Source organism: Muntiacus reevesi, chromosome 4 (genome assembly GCF_963930625.1).
Source record: "Muntiacus reevesi chromosome 4, mMunRee1.1, whole genome shotgun sequence".
Classification (NCBI taxonomy): Eukaryota; Metazoa; Chordata; class Mammalia; order Artiodactyla; family Cervidae; genus Muntiacus; species Muntiacus reevesi.
In genome coordinates, this window is record NC_089252.1 from 129091319 (window position 1) to 129104063 (window position 12745).

The window sequence follows — 12745 nt, forward strand, 5'->3', positions numbered from 1 at the left end:
TTCATCAAGGATGTCTCTACTCATCCTAGGTTGCATTTTAGTGCAATAAGGAGAGGAATTAACTAATACACAATGAAAGTGCGTGCTCAATCTTAGGTAACTTTACAAAGAAAAGTAAAAGATAAAATTTTTCTAAAAAGAATCCACTCATCTTCTGAAATTATCAAGTGTTTTTATGAAAGGATTAGCTCCAGCTTACTCTTAAGAAATGAGAAACTGGTTATTCATATATTGTGCATTATTTGTGATGATTCTGCTATATTTTTCTTTACTAAATTGTGTGCCTTTTTGTTGCTCTTCCTCTGGTTAAGAATTTTAAGATTTGACCAACAGCTGGGAAATAGGGGAACTCCCTTGGTGACCTAAAGTTGTTTAGAATGCATTTGTATTCCACTATAAGAAATACAGTAAATCAAAGAAGAGTAAGTAAAAAGTTGCCCAGGGCTACTTTAACTGATGCACCAATGGCACACACAGGATTCATATGGTGCTTTGTACAACTATCACTTTTCTCTTTCTATTGAAAAACAAATGAATCAGTATCCACTTAAGCGTTAGCCTTGTCAAATCGATGCTGGATTTCTCTTCTTTCCTGGAGGCACTTATACTAACAAAGTATCATTATTATTATTAAAGAAGCTGAGGCTGGCTTTGTGCTCAAAATGCCAAAATAATTTAGTCACTACCAAATGAATTGATTGGCATCATATAAACATAGCTTTATTTGGAGCAGTCTAGCTCGTTTGAAATTGTTTAGGAATAAAACATAAGGCACCAGTCAAAAAGAAATGAAGTCAAGCTTTAGTCCAAAAAAAAAAAAGGTTACGACAATAGTCATTTGGGGATAGAGTAATACCAAGCTTACAACAAAGTTATTTCAAGAACAGAAAGGCAATTTAGTCCATTTAGTGGGGGAAATTCTAATTAGACTTTAATAATAGAAGAAATATACATCTCCAGGCTTACAAGGGATACTTCATCAAATTCCTGGCTGTGAATTTGAAAGCTTCATTGCCTCCACACCTGCTCTTCTGCCTCTGTCTATTCACATAGTAATTATGAAACATCTACTATATGCTAGATGCTTGCTGGTCTAATGGAAATGAAAATGTAGCATGTGATCTGTAGACTGATAATTGTTGTGGCAGGCTTATGCATACAATTAAAGGGAGAATGTTTGACTAATGATGGAACTTCAAAGAGGATGTCCTAGAGAAGGAAATTATTGACCTAAGCCTTAAAGACAGGTAGAACCAAGCCAGGTAAAGAAGGGATGGCTGGCTATTCCAGGGGGAAAAGACATCTTTCAGTAAAATAATACAGAAAACTCCTAGCAAATAGGTTACTTGTACCAGTAGAATGATAGATGAAGTTTCAGAGGCAGGGGTGAGATCATGGAGCCATGAAGATTAAACTAAGAAGCTTTAATTTTGAATATTATAGGGAACCATTGGAAGAATACAAATAGGCAGAGTTACAAGATTTTGATTTTTTTTCAAAACGTTCTTTGTTAAAAAAAAAAAAAGTTCTTTGTATCTAAAGTTTAATCTTCTCTTCATATATTCAGCAAATATTTGTTGAGATCTACTGGAAGAGTATACTGTATCAAGAAATAAAAGTGCAACTATAAATTAGAAAGTCAGGGTCCCTGCCCTCATGGAGTTTATAGTTCCTCAACAGAGATAGCCAACTGCTTATAATTTAATGTTATTTCAATAAATGTCGTGAGATGGGGGCCACAATTCAGTCAGTAGCAACAGATACTGTTGGGAATGTAGAGAAGAAATAGTGTGTAAAATAGGAGTAGAAGTAACAGGATTTGGTTATTCTGTTTTTTTCCAGTAGTCATGTATGGATGTGAGAATTGGACCATAAGGAAGGCTGAGTGCTGAAGAATTGATGCTTTTGAATTGTGGTGTTTGAGACGACTCTTGATAGTACCTTGGACTGTAAGGAGATCAAACCAATCAATCCTAAGGGAAGTCAGCCCTGAATTTTCATTGGAAGGACTGATACTGGAAGCTGAAACTCCAATACTTTGGTCACCTGATGCAAAGAACTGACTCATTGGAAAAGACCCTGATGCGGGGAAAGATTGAAGGCAGGAGGAGAAGGGGACGACAAAAGGATGAGATGGTTGGATGGGCATGAGTTTGAGCAAACTCTAAATAATGAAAGACAGGGAAGTCTGGTGTGCTGCAGTCCATGGGGTCGCAAAGAGTCAGACAGGACTGAACGACTGAACAACAACAAACACAGGTAAGTTTGTTGGTTTTTTTTTAATTGAAGGATAATTGCTTTACAGAATTTTGCTGTTTTCTGTCAAACCTCAACATCAATCAGCCACAGGTACACATATGTCCCCTCCCTTCTGAACCTCCCTCCCGTCTCCCTCCCCACCCCACCGCTCCAGGTTGATACAGAGCCCCTGTTTGAGTTTCCTGAGCCAAACAGCAAATTCCCATTGGCCATCCATTGTACATATGGTGATGTACGTTTCCATGTTACTCTTCCCATACATCTCACCCTCTCCTCCCCTCTCCCCAGGTCCACAGCTCTATTCTCTATGTCTGTTTCTCCATTGCTGCCCTGTAAATAAATTCTTCAGTACCATTTTTCCAGATTCCATATATTTTTTAACAATAGCTATGTAGCTGATAGGAGAAGGACATGGCAGCCCACTCCAGTGTGCTTGCCTGGAGAATCCCAGGGACGGGGGAGCCTGGTGGGCTGCTGTCTGTGGGGTCGCTCAGAGTCGGACATGACTGACGCGACTTAGCAGCAGCAGCAGCCGCATGCAGCTGATAAACAGGTACATATATTGAGTGGCTACTCTTTGTTAGGCACTGAAGCAAGCACTGTATTTTACTCAATGCTCATGAAAACTATCAGGTATATGTTATATGTTAATCTTATAAAAAATTAAGGATGGATAGATTTCAAATACTTTGCAGCTTCTCCCACTAAGAGATGAAGCCTTTTCCCCTCAGGGCTTGGTCATGTAGCTTGCTTTGACCCCTTGAAGGCAATGGGAGTGATGTCATACCAGAGGTTGAGAGTCTGGGCCTCTGTCTTTTATGTCCTTCACCATCTGTACACCCCTGATTCAAAGCACACATTAAAGATAATGGGATGAATGAACAAAACCGGGAGTGGACCCCCAGCCATGAAGCTTTCCTAAATTTGTATTTGGGAGACATACTTTCAGATTTCTCAGAAAAGATCCTACTCTGCACATATCTTTCATTTCTGGGCACACCTTTACTGTCATAGCATTCTATTCTTCAGACAAATTCAGAGACCATTTAGAGCAACTCACGTACATGGATAAATCAAGATTTACTAGCAGTTTTTAGGGTCCTGTTTCAGGTTCTTGTGGTACAACCTCTCTCATTGGCAGTGAGCCTCTGATGCGGTTTCATAGATATTTTTAAATGTAATTCTCTGGTTGTGTGATTGTTTATCATAATAACCATAAAGCCAGAAATATTCCACAGAATCATTCGTAGAAGAGTAGGTCAGAGCTAGAAGGGTAACTAAAGAAAATGTATTTTAATGTATTTCATGGATGAGAAAACTATGATGAGTTTCAGAAAACAGATGAGGTTCAGAAACATTGTGGCCAGCCCAAAGTAATACAGTTCATTAGTTAGAGAGTTAGAATCAAATACAGGTCTTCTGAGGTTCTGTCCAGCGCTTTTTCAACTATCAAAAGTACTGCTTAGAATCAATGACTGGTTAATAAAAAAGGAAACCAAAATAGGCACTTTCACCTCCCTAGGAAATTTTCAAGTCCTACAACATAAAGTATAAGTGTCAGTCGCTCAGTTGTGTCCAACTCTATGTGACCCCATGGACTGGAGTTTGCCAGGCTCCTTTGCCATGGAAATCTCCAGGCAAGAATGCTGGAGTGAGTAGCATTCATAAAAGTACAACTAAATGAAAAAGAGTTGAAACAGTGCAAGAGAGCATGGGGAAGGAAACAAAATGAAACAGTCTTTCCTTAACAAGCTACCTATTCAACACTCTTCTTGGAAAGCAAAACTCAATTTGTACATAGTTTACTTGAGAGGTAAAACTCTGTGGAGACTATTTTTAAGCAAAATTACATATCCAAGAGATCAGTTAATATACACTTCAAAGAATTTTTTTTAAAAATAAGCCTTATAGAACAATAATTAGTACCTAAAAAAGAATCATTGTTGAAATAAAATGATTGTGATTATTGTCTTTCCCAAGGTAGTATTACCTGCAGTAATCATTCTATGTTTTTTAAAATAGTAACAACTTTTGAAGTTTAAACAACTGCTTCTATTTCATCTGAATTTTAATATATACAATTGAACCACCTAAAATGTCAATAAATTGGGCTTTTCCTCAGACTCTCAAAATGGTGCATATAATTATCTCATTTATTTTTACAATGAGAAAATTTGTAATTTTGCAATTATGGGGTGAAAAGTTTCCATGGCTTTTTGAAATTGCATAGAAGACCTGGAATAAATACAGAAATAGAAAAAAAAAAAAAAAAAACCTAGTGATTCTATAAGTATACTATGGGGTGTCTTCCCAGCCAATACTTATCTGAGAAGCCTCCCCAGACCCAGGCTCTGACGCAGTTAAACTGCCCTCCTGTGCACCTGTGGCTTCCCTGCTAGCACTGCTAATGAGAACAAAAGTGGGCATAAATTCCAAAATAACCTAAGCTTACTGTTTCTTTCAGAAGTTTATGTTTTCCGATTCAGGGACTTACTTTGTTGGTATTGGTTCTTGGAGTTATAAGGTATTGTTCATTTCAATAAGTGTTTGAAACAGTGTCTCAGAAAGCTAGAGTCATCATGAGCTAGGAAGAGACTCATCCACAAGATTGCCTATCTGAAGAGAAAGAATGAAGGCTGTGTGCAGTACGCAGCCTGAGGCAGAAAATGAGCAGAGAGAATTTGAGTGTGAGAAAGAGGACAAAAGAATAGAACAGAGGCTACTTATTAACCTTACATTTGAAACTATCTGTCCTCTTTATGACTTGGTTCCTCGAGATTACTCTGGTTCCTTGAGAGTACTCTGGTTCCTAAGTGCTTCACAGACATATCACGATGGTGCAGAGCTAAGTGTATGTTGTTTCCTTGTCTGAGGAGATTTTACAAACAGCCAAGGAATAAAGAGAAGTGAAAGGCAAGGGAAAAAGGGAAAGATATACACAACTGAATGCAGAATTCCAGAGAATAGCAAGGAGAGATTAGAAAGCCTTCTTAAATGAAAAATGCAAATAGAGGAAAACAGTAGAATGGGAAAGACTAGAGATCTCTTCAAGAAAATTGGAGCTATCAAGGGAATATTTCATGCAAGGATGGGCAGAAACAGTAAGGACCTAACAGAAACAGAAGAAATTTAGAAGAGGTGGCAAGAATATACAGAAGAGCTATACAAAAAAAGATCTTAATGATCCAGTTAACTACAATGGTGTGATCACTCACCTAGAGCCAGACATGCTGGAGTGTGAAGTCAAGTGGGCCTTAGGAAGCATCTCTATGAACAAAGCTAGTGGAGGTAATGGAATTCCAGCTGAGCTATTTTAAATCCTAAAAGATGATGCTGTGAAAGTGCTGCACTCATTATTCCAGCAAATTTGGAAAACTCAGCAGTGGCCACAGGACTAAAGAAGATCAATGCCAAAGAATATTCAGACTATCATACAACTGCACTCATTTCACATGCTAGTAGGGTAATGTTCAAAATCCTTCAAGCTAGACTTCAGCAGTATATGAGCCAAGAAATTCCAGATGTACAAAAAATGGAAACAGTGGCATATTTTATTTTCTTGGGCTCCAGTATCACTGCAGATGATGACTGCAGTCATGAAATTAAAAGACGCTCTGTCCTTGGAAGGAAAGCAATGATAAAACATAGACAGTGTATTAAAAAGCAGAGGCATCATTTGCCAACAAAGTTCCATACAATCACAGCTATGGTTTTTCTAGTAGTCATGCATGGATGTGAGAGTTGGTGCATAAAGAAGGCTGAGTGCTGAAGAATTGATGTTTTTGAACTGTTGTGCTGGAGAAGACTCTTGAGAGTCTCTTGGACAGCAAAGAGATCAAGCCAGTTAATCCAAAAGAAATCAACCCTGAATCTTTATTGGAAAGACTGTTACTAAAAAGCTCCAACACTTTGGCCACCTGATGTGAACAGCTGGCTCACTGGAAAGACTGTGATTTGGGGAAAGAGTGAAGGCAAAAGGAGAAGGGGGCAGCAGAGCATGAGATGATTAGATAGCATCACTGACTCAATGGACATGAATTTGATCAAACTTCAGGAGAGAGTGGAGGACAGAGGAGTGTGGCGTGCCATAGTCTATGAGGTTGGAAAGAGTCTGACAGGACTTAGCAATTGGACAACAATGGAGCTCGTAGATTAGGCCCCTAGCTTAGAACCAATGGAGCGACAACCTTGGATGCATGACAGAGACCAAATTGTTAGCTTCAATTAGTAATAAATTCTAAGAGAAGGGCAATCTAATAACTTATCCTAAATTTGTCATATATGCATACCCAGTTACAAACCTAAAAGGAATACTGTAGGTTTCACTCATGAGGTCCCGATCCTGAAGAAGGAGGTATAGGTGATACATTTCTCTGCACTCAAAGGAATGGGTAATCTATATGCATTCCATGTGTTTTCTCCAAAATTCACTAAATGATGTCACGTCCACTTGTCTTTGATGTCAGTTCTCATCAAAGATAGTCTTCTTTAATTAGCCTGGGTGTTAGCAAGACAATGATACTATCTAAAGTTCTCTGGGTGCTTCTAACATAGAGCTCATCCTGGAAACCTCCTTTCCAGGGAAGATTTGCTAGAGAAAGAAGTGGCCATTGTCAACCTCCCAGGACTTTTTCCTCTCAGCTGTAGTACTTGATCATCTGACTTATGACCTACCTAGGTGTGGTCTTCCCTCTCACCTAAGCAAATCAGCAATTTCCTCAGGATTATCCTGCTACCATACCCAAGAGGCTCCAACCAAAATACCAACAGCTCCTATTCAGACTATCTTTGATCTTATGGTTGGTAAGGTATATCCCAGGAAAAGCTGCACAATCCATCCTAAACCCATCCTAATACATCAATTAAATTAACTCCAAGTGTTTCTCAATTCAAAATAATACCTTTTACTATTTCCCAACCCAAATTACATCAGTTCATGTCATAGCCCATTAACTTCAGCAAGAAGATTAAGTACTTTAAGTGTACTAAAATAACAACTAAGATATGTGCCATATTTGAATATAAATCTTCCATTATTAATTCATAGGAAAATGTGAAAAAGCAGTCCAAAGAAATTTTATATTTAAAACTAAAATAATTTTTTCAGATGAATTTAAAGCCTAACTAATTTAAAGTTTTACCCAATTTCATAAATCATTTAATCTCTGCAAGAAGAAGTCTCAACACTTGCAGCTATAGTTTCTGTTTTTGTCTGCTGAGTAAAGTATAAATCCCACAGCACCAATAAAGTTCAGCTTATCTCAGCCTAAGTCTATTGTGTGCTTTATTAAAAAAACTTTATGTGTATCCCCCATTATAGTATTATACAGAATAGTTTCACTGCCCTAAAAATCCCCTGGGCTCCTCCTATTCATCTCTTCTTCCCCGCACCCACCCTCTAGAAACCACTGATTCTTCTACTGTCTCCATAGTTTTGCCTTTCCACATGAATACCCTGGTTGGAATCATATAGTGTGTTCACTTACCACTAAGTATTTGAGATTCTTCCATGTCTTTTTATGATTCGAGAGCTCATTTATTTATTGTTGAATAAAATTCCAACACAAAGATATATCACAGTTTGTTTATCTATTGACCTATTGAAGGACATCTTGACCCAGGGTATTTTAATGTCCAGTCAGAGTTTAAAAAAATCACTCCTATAGACCACAGCAGAAATTTAATTGGTTTTGAAGGAAGGAGAAGAAATTGGGAAGCATTTATTTTAGCCATGGTTGGATGTCAGATTAATCATTGTCAGTGTATATTTAAACACACTTTTAATAAATAAAGTCAGGAGAAAGCTCCCATTGAGGGGTTAGTGTTTTTCACTAAGTATTTTTCATCTGGAGCTGGGAAAGCCACCTACTCACACTGTCTTTTCATGAAATATTTGAGCTATTGTTGCATTCTTATAAAGCCTAGAAATTTGCTGTCAATTCCAGTCACCATATGCTTTCTTACTCCTTCCCTGTCTAGCCTTTAAATTTAATTCAATCCCTTCTAATCAATTTCTCTTTGGGGTTGTATGCTTTTACACTATTACGTAAGCAAACATTTTAGCTTCCTACTTTAGGTCATTTAATAAGCGTAAATGCTTTTGAAATCTGTGGCATAAGAAACATTTTCTCTAGTCCTTTAGTGTGTTTCAACTGGAGAATCACTGTCAGCATATTTCTAAGGTAAAACTTACCTGTCCCCCCTCCCCCCCCCGCCCCCCGCCCCTCCGCCCCATGGCTTGTAGCTCCAGAGGCTTAGAATGGATCAACCTGTGTCAGGCAGTCTTAAATACGTTGTCTTGTACAGCTTTGGAAAGTCTCAGGTCTTGTATATCGTTGCTCTTTTTGTTGTTTTTTGTTTTCAAACAGCTTTATTGAGATATAATTAACATACTTATGTGTTATCAATTTAAAGTATACAATGCAACGTTTTTCAGTATATTCACTAAGTTTTGCAACCATTATGAAAATCTTAGTTGAGAACATCTTCAGTCTCCCCGGAAAAAACCTGTTCCCATAAGCAACCAATCTCCATTCTTCCCATTAAACTCTAACACTAAGCAACCACCAATTTACATTCCATTTCTATAAATTTTCTTATTCTTGCTACTTAATATGAATAAAATAACCCAGTATATGTTCTTTTGTGACTGACTTTAACTTAGCATAGTATTTTCAGTAGTCATCATGTTACAGCATGTATCAATACCTCAGTTTTTGCTGCTGTCTAACATTCCACTCTATGGATGTACGACGTTTCATTTATCCATTTGTCAGTTGATGGACTCCTATATACTGCTATATACTGCTGTTCTGAAAATTAATATAAAGTTTTTGTGTGGACATATATTTTTATTTCATTTGAGTATGTACCTAGGAATGGAATTTCAGGTCATATGATAATACTGTGTTTAACTTTTTGAAAAGCCACCATTCTGTTTTGCAAAATGGCTACAGTGTATACTACCCCCTCCCAATGATGGTATGAGTTCCAGTTTCTCCACAGCCTCACCAAACTTGTCATTGTGTGTCTCTTTTATTATTGCCCTTCTAGTGGGTGTAAAGTAGTATGTCATTGTGTCTTTAATTTTCATTTATAATGTAGAACATCTTTATATGTGCTTGTTGGTCATTAATATACCTTCCTTGGAAAAAATGTCTATTTAAATTATTTGCCCATTTAAAAATTTCATTATTTTTTTTTTATTATTGAAAAGTCCTTTTTAAATATCTGGATAAAAGTCCTTTATCAAATATATGATGTGCCAGTGTATTTTCCCAGTACGTGAAGCTTATTTTATTTTCTTGATGGTATCATTTGAAGCACAAAAGTTTGAAAAAGTGTAGTCCATTTTATTTTCTTTCATCATTTGGGCTTTTTGTGTAGTACCAAAGAAACCATTGTCTAACTTATGGCTGTTAAGATTTACTTCTGTGTTTTCTTCCAGGAGTTTTATATTTGTATTCCTTATATTTAGGTCTATGATCAATTTTGAGTTATTTTCATTTTATCATATTGTGTTGTATTGTGATTTTTTGTATATGATTTGAGGTAAGGCCCCACTACATTCATTTGCATGTAGTCATCCAATTTTCACAACAGCATTTGTTGAAATGACTATTCTTTCACGATTTAATTTTCTTTTGTCACTTTTAAAAAATAAATTGACCATATGTTTATTGTTATGTCAGTACTGCTGGAATAACAACTGTCTTGATTACTATAGTTTGCAGTAGGGTTGAAATCAGAAAGTTTAAGCCCTCCAACTTTGTTCTTTGAATATATCTTTCGGCACACCCACACAAATACCAACAAACACCTATCTACTCATTCATCTATCACTGGGCATTTGCATTGCTTCCATATTGTAGACATATGCAATTAATTTTGTCTTCTGCAAGTTTACTGAATTCACTGTGTAAGTTCTAAGAGATTTTTGTGGCATCTTCAGTGTTCTCTATATGTAGTATCTTGTCATCTACAAATAGTGACAGTTTTACTTCTTCCTTTCCAACTTTTTTTTTTTTTTTTTTTTTTTTTTTTTTTAGTGATTGCTGTGGGTTAGGGTTAGGGTTAGGGTTAGGGTTAGGGTTAGGGTTAGGGTTAGGGTTTGGGTTAGGGTTAGGGTTATGGTTCCAATACACTGTTGAATAAAAGTGGTGAGGTTTGGCATCTTTGTCTTCTTCTAGATCTTTGCCTTCTTCTTGAAAGAAAATGCTTTCAGCTTTCTACCACTGCGTATGATATTAGCTATTGGCTTGTCATATATGGCCTTTCTTATGTTGTGCTATATTCCCACTGCTTTGTTGAATGGTTCTTATCATAAATAGATGCTGAATTTTGTTAAAAGCTTTTCTGCACCTATTAAAGTAATCATAATTTTTACTTTTCAATTTGGAATATGGTGTATCCCATTGATTAATTTGAAGATATTGAACCATCCTTAGTTGTAGGTTTTTTCTTTTCATCACTTTAAATATATTGTTTCACTCCCTTCTGGCCTGTAAAGTTTCCACTCAAAGTCAACTGATAATCTTATGACAGTGTCCTTATACATAACTATTTGTTCTCCCTGCTGTTTTTAAGATTCTCTCTTTACCTTTAATTTCTGCTATTTTAATTATACTGTATCTTGATGAGACCCCTTCATGGATCACTGCCTTGTCATGGCAAAGGGGCTTGCATCACGTGATGAAGCTATGAGCCATTCTGTATAAGGCTACCCAAGACAGACAGGTCACAGTGGAGAGTTCTGACAAAACGTGGTCCACTGGAGGAGGGAATGGCAAACCACTCCAGTATTCTTGCCGTGGGAACCACATGAACTGTATAAAAGGACAAAAAGATAGGACACTGTATGTGAATCCCTCAGGTCTGAAGGTATCCAGCTGCTACTGGGGAAGAGTGGAGAAGAGCTACTAATAGCCCCAGGAAGAACGAAGCAGTTGGGCCAAAGTGAAAATGATGCTCAGTTGTGGACATGTCTGGTGATGAAAGTAAAATCCAGTGCTGCAAAGAACAGTATTGCATACGAACCTGAAATGTTAGGTCCATGAATCAAGGTAAATTGGACATGGTCAAGCAGGAGATGGTAATACTAAACATCAACATCTTAGGAATCAGTGGACTAAAATGGACGGGAATGGACTAATTTAACTCAAATGACCATTATATCTACTACTGTGGGCAAGAATCCCATAGAAGAAATGGAGTAGCCCTCATAATCAGCAAAAGAGTCCAAAATGCAGTACTTGGGTGCATCCTCAAAAATGACAGAATGATCTCAGTTCATTTCCAAGGCAAACCATTCATTCAGCATCACATAATCCAAATCTATGCCCCTACCACCAATGCCAAAGAAGCTGAAGTTGATCAGTTCTAAGAAAACCTAGAAGACCTCCTAAAACTAACACCAAAAAAATAAAAAGATGTTCTGTTTATCACTGACATTTGGAATGTGAAAGTAGGAAGTCAAGAGACAACCTGGAGTAACAGGCAAGTTTGGCCTTGGAGTACAAAATGAAGCAGGGCAAAGGTTAACTGAATTCTGACAAGAGAATGCATTGGTCATAGCAAATACTGTTTTCAACAACACAAGAGATGATTTTACATATGGACATCACCAAATAGCCAATACAGGAATCAAATTGATTACATTCTTTGTAGCTAAAAATGAAAAAGTTGTATACAGTCAGCAATAACAAGATCTTGGGGCTGACTGTGGCTCAGGTTATCAGCCTCTCATAGAAAAAAATCAGGCTTTAACTAAAGAAAGCAGGGAAAACCACAAGGCCAGCAAGGTACAACTTAATATTCCCCCATGAATATGCAGTGGAGGTAACGAATAGATTCAAGGGATTAGAACCTGTGAACAGTGTGCTTGAAGAGCTGTGGATGGAGGTCTGTAATATTGTACAAGAGGCAGCAAGCAAGAAAAGAAAGAAAAAGAAAAAAGAAAGAAAGAAATCCCAAAGAAAAAGAAAAGCAAGAAGGCAAAGTGGTTATCTGAAGAGGCCTTACAAATAGCTAAAGAAAGAAGAGATGCAAAAAGCAAGGGAGAAAGGGAAAGGTGTATCCAACTAAATGCAGGATTTCAAAGAACAGCATGGAGAGACAGGAAGGCCTTCTTCAATGAATAGTGTGTAAAACTAGAAGAAAACAACAGAAGGGGAAAAACTAGAGCTCTTTTTAGGAACATTGGAGATATCAAGGGAACACTTTGCCCAAAGATAGGTAAAATAAAGCACATAAACGATAGAGACCTAGTAGACATTGAAGAGATCAAGAAGAGATGGGAAGAATACATGGAAGAATGGTACAAAGAAGATCCAGATGAACAGGATGACTATGATGGTGTGGTCAGCCACCAGAGTGAGATATCCTGGAGAGCGAAGTCAAGTGGGCCTGAAGAAGCACTGCTGTTAATAAAATTGGTGGATGTGAAGGAATTCCAGCAGAACTTTTCAAAAACCCTAAAGGATAATGC